General features: G+C 38.3%; 1 pseudogene; it reads left to right on the top strand.

Annotated features, from left to right (window-relative positions):
* LOC132479675 (cytosolic beta-glucosidase-like) overlaps positions 1–12,967 on the top strand; it is a 166,193-nt pseudogene that overhangs the window by 44,673 nt on the left and 108,553 nt on the right.

Genomic DNA, 12,967 nt, shown 5'->3' with positions numbered 1-12,967 from the left:
CTGCATCCACCTAGAAGCCTGTGTGCAAGCACAGGTCACTCTCCACACCTCCCCTTCCAGGAGCCTGTGCAGACCGCCACTGTGAGAGTCCAGTGATCCAGGGGCAACTTCCCCAGGAGAACACAGGGCGCACCTCAGGCTGTTGCAATGTCATGCTGGCCTCGGCCGCATGCTTGCTGCCTAATATCATAATAAGGTCTCAGACACCCCAAAACACATCACCAGACATGGTCCTGCCCACCAGAAATACAAGATCCAGCCTCATCCACCAGAACACAGGCACTAGTCCCCTCCACCAGGAAGCCTACACAACCCACTGAACCAACCTTAGCCACTCGTGACACACACCAAAAACAACGGGAACTATGAACCTGCAGCCTGTGAAAAGGAGACCCCAAACACAGTAAGTTAAGCAAAATGAGAAGACACAGAAACACACAGCAGATGAAGGAACAAGGCAAACCCCAGCAGACCTAACAAATGAAGAGTAAATAGGCAGTCTACCTGAAAAAGAATTCAGAATAATGAGAGTAAAGATCATTCAAAATCTTGGAAAAAGAAAGGAGAAAATACAAGAAACGTTTAACAAGGACCTAGAAGAAGTAAAGAACAAACAATGATGAATAACACAATAAATGAAATTAAAAATTCTCTAGAAGAAATCAATAGCAAAATAACAGAGGCAGAAAAACGGATAAGTGACCTGGAAGATAAAATAGTGGAAATAACTACAGCAGAGCAGAATTAAAAAAAAAAAGAATGAAAAGAATTGAAGACAGTCTCAGAGACCTCTGGGACAATATTAAATGCACCAACATTCAAATTATAGGGGTCCCAGAAGAAGAAGAGAAAAAGAAGGGGATTGAGAAAATATTTGAAGAGATTATAGTTGAAAATTTCCCTAATATGGGAAAGGAAATAGCTAATCAAGTCCAGGAAGCACAGAGTCCCATATAGGATAAATCTAAGGAGAAACATGCCAAGACAAATATTAATCAAACTATCAAAAATTAAATACAAAGAACAAATATTAAAAGCAGCAAGGGAAAAAACAACAAATAACACATAAGGGAATCCCCATAAGGTTAACAGCTGATCTTTCAGCAGAAACTCTGTAAGCCAGAAGGGAGTAGCAGGACATATTTAAAGTGATGAAGGAGAAAAACCTACAACCAAGATTACTCTACCCAGCAAGAATCTCATTCATATTTGATGGAGAGATTAAAACCTTTACAGACAAGCAAAAGCTAAGAGAATTCAGCACCACCAAACCAGCTTTACAACAAATGCTACAGGAACTTCTCCAGGCAGGAAACACAAGAGAAGGAAAAGACCTACAATAACCCAAAACAATTAAGAAAATGGTAATAAGGACATACATATCAATAATTACCTTAAATGTAAATGGATTAAATGCTCTAACCAAAAGACATAGATGGGCTGAATGGATACAAAAACAAGACCCATATATATGCAGTCTACAAGAGACCAACTTCAGACCTAGGGACACATACAGACTGAAAGTGAGGGGATGGAAAAAGATATTCCATGCAAATGGAAATCAAAAGAAAGCTGGAGTAGCAATTCTCATATCAGACAAAATAGACTTTAAAACAAAGACTATTACAAGGGACAAAGAAAGACAGTACATCATGATCAAGGGATCAATCCAAGAATAAGATATAACAATTATAAATATTTATGCACCCAACATAGGGGCATCTCAATACATAAGGCAAATGCTAACAGCCATAAAACGGGAAATTGACAGTAACACAATCATATTAGATGACTTTAACACCCCACTTTCACCAATGGACAGATCATCCCAAATGAAAGAAATAAAGAAACACAAGCTTTAAATGATACATTAAACAAGATGGACTTAATTGATATTTATAGGACGTTCCATCCAAAAACAACAGAATACACTTTCTTCTCAAGTGCTCATGGAACATTCTCCAGGATAGATCATATCTTGGTTCACAAATCAAGCCTTGGTAAATTTAAGAAAATTGAAATCATATCAAATATCTTTTCTGACAACAACACTGTGAGACTAGATATCAATTACAGGAAAAAATCTGCAAAAATACAAACACATGAAGGCTAAACAATACACTACTAAATAACCAAGAGATCACTGAAGAAATCAGAGGAAATACAAAAATACCTAGAAACAAATGACATTGAAAACACGGTGACCCAAAAACTATTGGATGCAGCAAACGCAGTTCTAAGAAGGAAGTTTATAGCAATACAATCCTACGCAAGAAACAAGAAACATTTCAAATAAACAACCTAAAGTTACAACTAAAGCAATTAGAGAAAGAAGAACAACCCCCCCCCAAAATTAGCAGAAGAAAAGAAATCATAAAGATCAGATCAGAAATAAATGGAAAAGAAATGAAGGAAATAATAACAAAGATCAATAAAACTACAAGTTGGTTCTTTGAGAATATAAACAAAATTGATAAACCATTAGCCAGACTCATCAAGTAATAAAGGGAGAAGACTCAAATCAATAGAATTAGAAATGAAAAAGGGGAAGTGACAGTGGACACTGCAGAAATACAGAGATCATGAGAGATTACTGCAAGCAACTATATGCTAATAAAATGAACAACCTGGACGAAATGGACTCATTTTTAGAAAAGCACAACCTTCTGAGACTGAACCAGGAAGAAATAGAAAATATGAACAGACCAATCACAAGCACTGAAATTAAAACTGTGATTAAAAATCTTCCAACAAACAAAAGCCCAGGGCCAGATGGCTTCACAGGTGAATTCTATCAAACATTTAGAGAAGAGCTAACACCTATACTTCTCAAACTCTTCCAAAATATAGCAGAGGGAGGAACACTCCCAAACTCATTCTATGAGACCCCTGTCACCCTGATACGAAAACCAGACAAAGATGTCAGAAAGAAAGAATACTACAGGCCAATATCACTGATGAACATAGATGCAAAAACCCTCAACGGAATACCAGAAAACAGAATCCAACGGCACATTAAAAGGATCATACACCATGATCAAGTGGGGTTTATCCCAGGAATGCAAGGATTCTTCAATATCCGCAAATCAATCAATGTGATACACCATTTTAACAAATTGAAGGAGAAAAACCATATGATCATCTCAATATATGCAGAAAAAGCTTTCGACAAAGTTCAACACCGATTTATGACAAAAACCCTCCAGAAAGTGGGCAGAGAGGGAATTTACCTCAACATAATAAAGGCCATATATGACAAACCCACAGCCAACATCGTTCTCAATGGTGAAAAACTGAAACCGTTTCCTCTAAGATCAGGAACAAGACAAGATTGTCACTCTCACCACTATTATTCAACATAGTTTTGGAAGTTTTAGCCATAGCAAAGAAGAACAAGAAATAAAAGGAATCCAAATTGGAAAAGAAGAAGTCAAGCTGTCATTGTTTGTTGATGACATGATACTATACATAGGATATCCTAAAGATGCTACCAGAAAAGTACTCGAGCTAATCAGTGAATTTGGTAAAGTAGCGAGATACAAAATTAATGCACCAAAATCTCTTGCATTCCTATACACTAATGGTGAAAAATCTGAAACAGAAATTAAGGAAACAATCCCATTTACCATTGCAACAAAAAGAATAAAATACCTAGGAATAAACCTACCTAAGGGACAAAAGTCGTGTATGCAGAAAACTATAAAACACTGATGAAAGAAATTAAAGATGATACAGACAGATGGAGAGATATACCATGTTCTTCGATTGGAAAAATCAAGATCATGAAAATGATTATACTACCCAAAGCAATCTACAGATTCAATGCAATCCTGATCAAACTACCAATGGCGTTTTTCACAGAACTAGAACAAAAAATTTCACAATTTGTATGGAAGCACAAAAGACCCCAAATAGCCAAAGCAATCTTGAGAAAGAAAAACGGAGCTGGAGGAATCAGGCTCCCAGACTTCAGACTATACTAGAAAGCTACAGTAATCAAGACAGTATGGTACTGGCACAAAAACAGAGGTATAGGTCAGTGGAACTGGATCTAAGCTCAGAGATAAACCCATGCACAAATGGTGACCTTATTTTTGATAAAGGAGGCAAGAATATACAATGGAGAGAAGGCAGCCTCTTCAATAAGTGTTGCTGGGAAAACTGGACAGCTACATGTAAAAGAATGAAATTAGAACACTCCCTAACACCATACACAGATACAAACTCAAAATGGATTAAGGACCTAAATGTAAGACCAGACACTATAAATCTCTTAGAGGAAAACATAGGCAGAACACTCTATGACATAAATCACAGCAAGATCCTTTTTGACCCACCTCCTAGAGAAATGGAAATAAAAACAAAAGTAAACAAATGGGACCTAATGAATCTTAAAAGCTTTTGCACAGCAAAGGAAGCCATAAATAAGACGAAAAGACAACCGTCAGATTGGGAGAAAATATTTGCAAATGATGCAACTGACAAAGGATTAATCTCCAAAATTTACAAGCAGCACATGCAGCTCAATATCAAAAAAACAAACAGCCCAATTCAAAAATGGGCAGAAGACCAAATAGACATTTCTCCATAGAAGATATACAGATTGCCAACAAGCATATGAAAGGGTGCTCAACATCACTAATCATTAGATAAATGCAAATCAAAACTACAATGAGGTATCACCTCACAGCAGTCAGAATGGTCATCATCAAAAATTCTACAAACAAATGCTGGAGAGGGTGTAGAGAAAAGGGAACCCTCTTGCACTGTTGGTGGGAATGTAAATTGATATACCTACTATGGAGAATAGTATGGAGGTTCCTTAAAAACCTAAATATAGAACTTCCATATGATCCAGCAATCCCACTATTGGGCATATACCCTGAGGAAAGCATAATTAAAAAAGAGTCATGTACCACAATGTTCATTGCAGCACTATTTACAATAGCCAGGACATGGAAGCAACCTAAGTGTCCATCGACAGATGAATGGATAAAGAAGATGTGGTACATATATACAATGGAATATTACTCCGCCATAAAAAGAAATGAAATTGAGTTATTTGTAATGAGGTGGATGGACCTAGAGTCTGTCATACAGAGTGAAGTAAGTCAGAAAGAGAAAAACAAATACCGTATGCTAACACATATATATGGAATCAAAAAAAAAAAAAAAGCTTCTGAAGAGCCTAGGGCAGGACAAGAATAAAGACGCAGACATAGAGAATGGACTTGAGGACACATGGAGCTGGAAGGGTAAGCTGGGATGAAGTGAGAGAGTGGCATGGACATATATACACTACCAAATGTAAAATAGATAGCTAGTGGGAAGAAGCTGCATAGCACAGGGAGATCAGCTCAATGCTTTGTGACCACCTAGAGGGGTAGTATATGGACAGTGGGAGGGAGGCTCAAGAGGGAGTGGATAAGGGGATATATGTGTATGTAGAGCTGATTCATTTTGTTATAAAGCAGAAAGTAACACACCATTGTAACACAGTTATACTCCAATAAAGTTGTGAAAAAAAATATATATGTATAACCAAATCATTTTGCTGTATACCTGAAACTTACACAACATCGTAAATCAACTATATTTCAATAAAAATTAAAAAAAGGATGCCATTAGCCCATTTTCATGAGTGCTAGGTTTAAATAGGTATTTAAAAGCATATATCAAAATGGAATTAATTTAAATAAGACATTTAAATTAAACTGACAGAATTGATTTACTAGGCCTAATTCTTGTAATATATTTAGGGAGCCCATTATTTTGCTTAGTTATGTTGGACAATGAAAGTCTGTAATTTGTGTTTGATAAGAAAATAATGAAAATCAAATGAGTGTTTATAAAATTCTTGGGTTGATTTGTTCCTAGAATTAGGCCAGAATTCCAGGACTTGGGGTATTTTGCGTATCACATGATGTCACTGGGAAATAACCAATAAAGGCATGGTGCTCTTTGTAATTTTCATGCATCAGAGGCAGGTAAGAGTTAAAGGGTTTATTTAAGTCTTGCAAAGGGTGTTTCTTCTGGGCAACAGCAGTTTGAATGTAGGGCACTTTTTGCATTTTAAGCACTGTTTGATCCCTTGTCCCATAGTTATGTAATAAGAGAACTTTATTATTACTACTTTTAAAAGGGAAACAGAAAAAAAGCCACTGGAAAAAAATGCTTGCCTCTAGGGGAAGAGCTTTCATAGTGCATTTTGTCCAGGAGCCATTGCCCCCTGCCCCGAAGTCCTGGAACAGGATGAATGTCCTTCTCACGGTACTGAGAGGATAGATGATGCTGAAATGCATCTCCAGAAAAGAGAACCAGCCCTGTAGTCATCAAGGAGGGCAGGGAGTCAAGGTGGGTTCCTAAAAGGACTATTTACTTTGAGATCTCTTCTTAGGAGAGAGTGTAGCCTGGAGTCGTAGGTACAAATGCTGTTTATCAACAACAACAATGAAACACTGCCTCCCAGCAAGTCAGTTTTAAATGCCTCAAATCCCATAAACATCCAAGAAATTTTCTCAACAACACTGCCAAACAGGAAGACCCAGGTTTTTTATCATCCTCATTTTGCAGATAAGGAAACTGAGGCATAGAAAGGTTGAGTGAATTCTCTAAGGTCACAAAGGTAGTGAGGTGTAGAGATAAATTAACATAAAGAAAATATGAATTGAAAGACCATTGAGCGTAGTCAGAGCACAGTCTTGGATCAGTTACACCAGCTTACAATTTTAGGTTCACTACTTACCAGCTCTGTGATCTTCTTAAACTCAAGGAAACCTCAGATTCTTCATGGCTAAAAGGGGTAGAATCAGAAGGCAGAAAGCATGTGATGGGGTTCAGGACAAGTTCTCGCTCTCCCAAAACATGGCTCTTTGGAAACTGAAGGAGTTTGAGAAAGTGGCAGAAACAGGAAGGTCTCTCTGATCCTCAGCCCCTGAAACAGGTCATAAAACATTCATGTGAGAGGTGTTCTCCCTATACCTGGAGGAAAGGCGCATTCTTATCTCAGAAGACAGAGGGACATTGAGAAGAATCTGAATAAGCAGGCCTTGCTAAATTTCTCCCAAGTTAGCACATACTCCTTGACCTATCATATTTCTCCACAACTGTCTACTCTTCATCAAACCCAGCATAAAAATACTCAGGTTTAACCATTTTATCTGGTCTTCATTTCCTTACGAAGCCTCCCATGTCATGTAAAACTTATATCACATAAATTTGCATGCTTTTCTCTTGTTAATCTGTCTTTGTCAGTTTAATTTTCAGGCCCAGCCAGGGACCCTTAGAGAGTCAAGGAAAATTTTTTACCCTACACATGTAAAGTGCTCAGCAAAGTGCTTACCCCATGCTGAGGGCTTAATGCATAATAGCTATTATCATCATCATGATGCTTTTTCCAGTATACCATTCCGTCCTCCCAAATGGGGCTCAGATTAGCATAGTGACAATCAGAGGCTGAAGCCAGCCTAGATGAATGCAGTGCTCTGATGGATGAAAAGAAGAGGAGAGGTTTTCTTTCAAAGGCGGAGAAAAGTGTCTTTCAGTAGACGGAGGAATTCTGTGCATAAATGCCTGAATGCAAAGAGACTTAACTGAAAGATTAAAGAATAATTGCAGTAGAATAGCAGAGGCAAAAGCAGTTAAGACAAAAAGGACAGGTGTTAAACAGGACTACAGTGAATGAAGAGGGAGTCAGGAGTCTTTGTAGCTGAAGACATTATGATTATCAGAAAACAAACAACACAAGTACAGGGTTGGAGCCCAGAAAGTCAAGTCCCAGAACCAGGATTAAATTTCCTCTCACTATTTATTCCTAGAAGAATTTATCACTTCCCTGAATTATTAAGTCAGTAATTAACTTATAATCATGTTCTGTTATACATTATATTTGTACAGTCCACAAGTACAACACTCAGGCACGCTCATAAAAGTAACTTCTTAATTTTCCCCACTGTACCTTTAAACTTACCTAGTGGGGGTAGTTCTTCCCTTCTCTTTAGAAGAAAACACAGGTGGGCTCTGTTTGTCTGGTGGCCTTAAGTCTTATTGTGTACTCGATATATTCTTTTTTAAACTGAAGTGTAGTTAATTTACAGTGTTGTGTTAGTTTCTGGTATACAGCGAAGTGATTCAGTTCTATATATATATACATACATTGTTTTTCATATTCTTTTCCATTACAGTTTACTACAAGATATTGAATATAGTTCCTTGTGCTCTACAGCAGGACCTTGTTGCTTATCTATTGTACTGGATATTTTCTATGTGTCCATTGGGACCCACTCTCCACCTTTCCCTGCTCTTGGCCCTGGGAGAAGACCTATATGGATGGCATTGTCCTTTGGCTTCAGTTTGGACTTGATCAACAGGAAGCATTAGCAGGAGATGGTAGAGTCCGGGTAGGAGGAGGGAGAAGACAAAGTATTTATTCTTCCTGTTCCACATCTACTGGATTGCAGTGGGTTGGCTCTACTAAAGAACCCCTCTCCTGCCAGGCAGCCCTCCGCAAGCCACTACTCTCTACATGCGTTGGAAGCCCATTCTGCCCCAGCTCCTTCTGTGGTGCTATTGACTTCCTGCTGCTGCAAGCCTGGAGGTTCTGCGCCATCCTTGTTGCTTTCCTCAGACCCTGCTCACACCATAGTAAAATGTCCCTGTATAAAACTCTCCTCAATTACCCAGTTTGAGCGCCATCTGTTTCTTGCTGGGACCCTGGCTGATACATATGGCCACTTCAGTTGCAACACATAGTCTCATTTTGGTATTTAGAATAATTAATCTATGAAATAGTTAAAACTCCAAATCGGATTTAAGGTTAAGTCCCTTTCTTAGCTCTATTGGAGGAGAGGATGTGTTCATCTTCTTTTTTTCCCTGCTTCTCTGATTTCCGATTGTTTATCAAATCTTCTGACCTAGTTAAACCTGGTTGACCTGGTTGAAGGCAAGGTAATGAAAAGGAAAGTTCTGAGGTTGGCTTCACAGCATCCAATTTTGACAGATATTTAGATGATTCTTTTTCTCATGGACACATCTGTGGCTTCCAGAGACCTCCCCATGCTGGGCAGTATCTGAGTACAACAAATGCATATCTTCCCCATCCCATCACTTTCTCTATTCAGCCTCAGCTCCCATCTGTTGAGGAAACGTCTGCTCTATAGAAGCATTTAGCTGCATTAAAGATGTTTGTTTTCAGGTTTTTGCCTTTTCTTAAGATAATTTTAATAACACATTTTTCCTCAAAATCCATTCCGCTTTATTTTCTGTTTACTCCAAGATTTAGTTAGAATTTTAAATAAAATCCAAGTGGATAGATTGGCTTATTCTTTGGTTGTTAAAAATCTTCCTCCCTTCCTCCCTCTCTCCTTCCTTCCCTCCCTCCCTTCCTTCCTTCTTTTCTTTTTTGTTTAATTGTCAGAGAATGTAGCCTGCATGAGTTCTAATTGTGAATACTTCAAGGGTGTTTGAAAATAATTTTCTATTGCTGATTACCAATCTTTGTTTCTCTCGTTCATGCGTGTGTTTCATATGTATATATACACACACATGCATATTTACCTATATGTGTAAAGTCATACATAGACTTCTATCCATAAGAGAATAAGCTTATAAACTATATTAACCAAATTCTTTCTTTTTCAATTTCTGAGAGAGTTTCTCACTGTCTTAATTAAGTTTTCAATATATCCCAGCATTTGTAGCAGATTTTTTCTTGTATATTTCAAAACTCTGTTGTTAGATGCACAAAAGTTCATGATTATAGTTTTGGTGGACTATAAGCTTTATTAATATGAGCTTATTCTTTGTCTTATTTGATGCTTTTTCCTTGTATTCATTTTAATATCATATTAATATTACTAAATCTACTTTATTTTTATCAGTACTTACATGTAAATATTTTTTTCCTCTTAATCTTTACCTTTGGTGAAACAGGACTGTTTAATGGATTTCTAATTTTTTTTTTTTTTTCGGTACGCGGGCCTCTCACTGTTGTGGCCTCTCCCGTTGCGGAGCACAGGCTCCGGACGCGCAGGCTCAGTGGCCATGGCTCATGGGCCTAGCTGCTCCGCGGCATGTGGGATCTTCCTGGACCGGGGCATGAACCCATGTCCCCTGCATCGGCAGGCGGATTCTCAACCACTGCGCCACCAGGGAAGCCCTGGATTTATAATTTTTATGATTACCAATATGGTTCAACTTTTTTCTGCCATTTTATTATTTTATGTCTTCTAATGTGATAGTTTCCTTTTGCTTTGTCCTCCCTCTCTTCTGTCCTTTTCCCCTTCTCATTGTATGTTTCTTTACTCTTTTTCCCATCTCCTGCAGTGTTTTCCAGTGGAGGTGCCGCTGGCAGTTGTTCTGGCCATTCCTTTGTGTGTGTGGCTGCTCTGTACTTAGCAGGACCTCTTATTGGCCCTGTCACTAAATATCAGCAGCATCCCAGTCACTGGCACAGTCAAAAGCACACGTGCATGTTTCTACATGCCTCCTTCCGTGACATGCCCTCCTACCTGCAAACAGGTGCTGACTAGTTTGGGACCTAGGTCTACCATTTTCCTTCTCTTTATTATCTTTATTTTTCTAACTTAACTTTTAGTTTTATCTTAGTAACATATGTGCATAGTTTAAAAAATCAGATAGTACTGTGAGAGTTATAATACCCAACAACAAAAAAGGTCTTTTATGTCACTCCTCTCTGCTGCTTATTTATTTTCCCCAAAACCAATGCTTTTGAGTCTTTTCACTTTTTCTAGGATTTACTTTATGTTTCTAAAGAGCATGCCTATACAGCTATTATTTGATGTTCTAGTTGAAAATATAACATATTGACTTTCTATTATGTCAGATTAGATTTTTTTTTAGGACTGCTTACAGTATCTGCTCACAAAGCAAACTTTCTCTTCTCCATTTTCTAATGTGAGTATTTGGGAATTAAACAAATTTTGTTTAAATTATCATTTAGTTTTTGCATCACAGTTTTATGTAAATATGTAAATATTGTGTGCAAGTGAGCCTAACATACTATGACTTTCTTTTCATGTACAGTTTTTATTTTTGCCTGAGAGTTAATACTTTGTTGTTGTTGGCTTCCTATTCTGTGATTCTTTCACTAATTCACCCCACACTGTCTGCCAGAAATGTAAATTACTTCTTGACATGTTCAAACACATCACATACTTCATCCGTTTCTTTTGTTTTTATTTTCTTGGAGACATCCTTCTGGAACCCTCCATCCTCCTGTGCCATGATAGTGAAATGTGTTTCCACTTGGTTTGGTGGTTTTTCTTATCACTTTTGGGGCCCTCATCCCTTCTGAATTAGCTTCAGGCACAGGGCACTGTTTCTAGATCAGGGAATCTTTGCTCTCTACAACCTCAAAGTTTCACATAGAATAGTTATGTCTAATATTCTTAATGAATGTTAGTTGTAAAAATATATAAATGTTTTCATTTGAAAGTACATCAGGTCACAATTTTTGAATGGCAATTACTTGAATTTTTAACTATGTCTCCTCTTTCTTAAAAAAATTAATTAATTTATTTTTAGCTGCGTTGGGTCTTTGCTGCTGCGCGCGGGCGTTCTCTAGTTGCGGCGAGTGGGGGCTACTCTTCGTTGCCATGCGTGGGCTTCTCATTGCGGTGGCTTCTCTTGTTGTGGAGCATGGGCTCTATGAGCACGGACTTCAGTAGTTGTGGCACGCGGGCTCAGTAGTTGTGGCTTGCAGGCTCTGGAGTGCAGGCCCAGTAGTTGTGGCTCATGGGCTTAGTTGCTCTGCGGCATGTGGGATCTTCCCGGACCAGGGCTAGAACCCATGTCCCCTGCACTGACAGGTGGATTCTTAACCACTGTGCCACCAGGGAAGTCCTATATATCCTCTTTCAAGTAAAGAATTTGCAATCACTTACAAACATGGATACAGCTTTTCCACATTTCTGTGAAGCAATGACATAGCAAACATCAATATTCCTATTTTATGTTAAGCATGCCACACAAAAAGCATTTTCCTAAGCACACACTGTTCCCATATGCCATTCTTGCTACTGGAGAAACAAAAATAAGTGAGTGACACCTGGACCCTGCCTTGACAGAGCTCAAAGTGCAAAGGGGGCAAAAGATGTTTTTAATGTTGACTCGACACTATGTGTTACTTGTCCAGTGTGTACCCTGAGGAGGGTGTGTTCGTGAAGAGTTAGAGAATGCTCTTGAGAAGAGGTTGTAAAGTAATGTCATTTTGGGATTTTGAAGGAAAAGTATATATACACACACACACGTCAGACACTTATTTAGTTTTTGCTTGATGTGATGTCCTTTGTGCAGAGGACTGAGGTCTGTATAGATCTATGTCCTCACAAAGGGCATTGTCATGGAAAAAGTGAAAATGACATGACACCATTTGTAATGACAGCTTCTAAACCAGGTAGCCGAGGACCCCACAGACCCAATCATGCAGGTCCAGACACTGAATCTTCATCACAGGCAAGTTTGCAAATATGAGTTACAGTGCTTCCTACATGTGTGCTCTGGCATCAAGAGCTGGCCACAGAAGGAAGAAAAAAGAGCAAATGGTCGCTTTTTGTGTAAATTTTTAGTTGATATTTATTGCATTGAGTCTAGAAGACTAGAAAACTAACACTTGCTGGACACATACTGTCTGCCACACACTCTGTAGACACTTTGACTTTGGCTCAGTTGATCTTTATGAGAACCCTACAAAGTGGGTATTATCCTCTCACTTCATATACAGAGAAGTCAAGTAGAGATGGAGCTAAAACTCCTCTATGCCAGCTTTAGAGCCTGTGCTCTTTCCATAATACTTTGCAGCCTTGGAAGTGTTTGATATTTTGATTTGTAGGTAATGTCAATATTTTACATTTTTTTGTGGGAATCCTTTCTATGTCCTCATATGGTAAGAATTTCAGAGGCAATTTTATTTTCTTCCAAATTACTAAAAAACAAAATACAGGAATTT

Source organism: Mesoplodon densirostris, chromosome 1 (genome assembly GCF_025265405.1).
Source record: "Mesoplodon densirostris isolate mMesDen1 chromosome 1, mMesDen1 primary haplotype, whole genome shotgun sequence".
In the NCBI taxonomy this organism is placed as follows: domain Eukaryota; kingdom Metazoa; phylum Chordata; class Mammalia; order Artiodactyla; family Ziphiidae; genus Mesoplodon; species Mesoplodon densirostris.
This window is presented reverse-complemented; position numbering and strand designations above follow the sequence as displayed.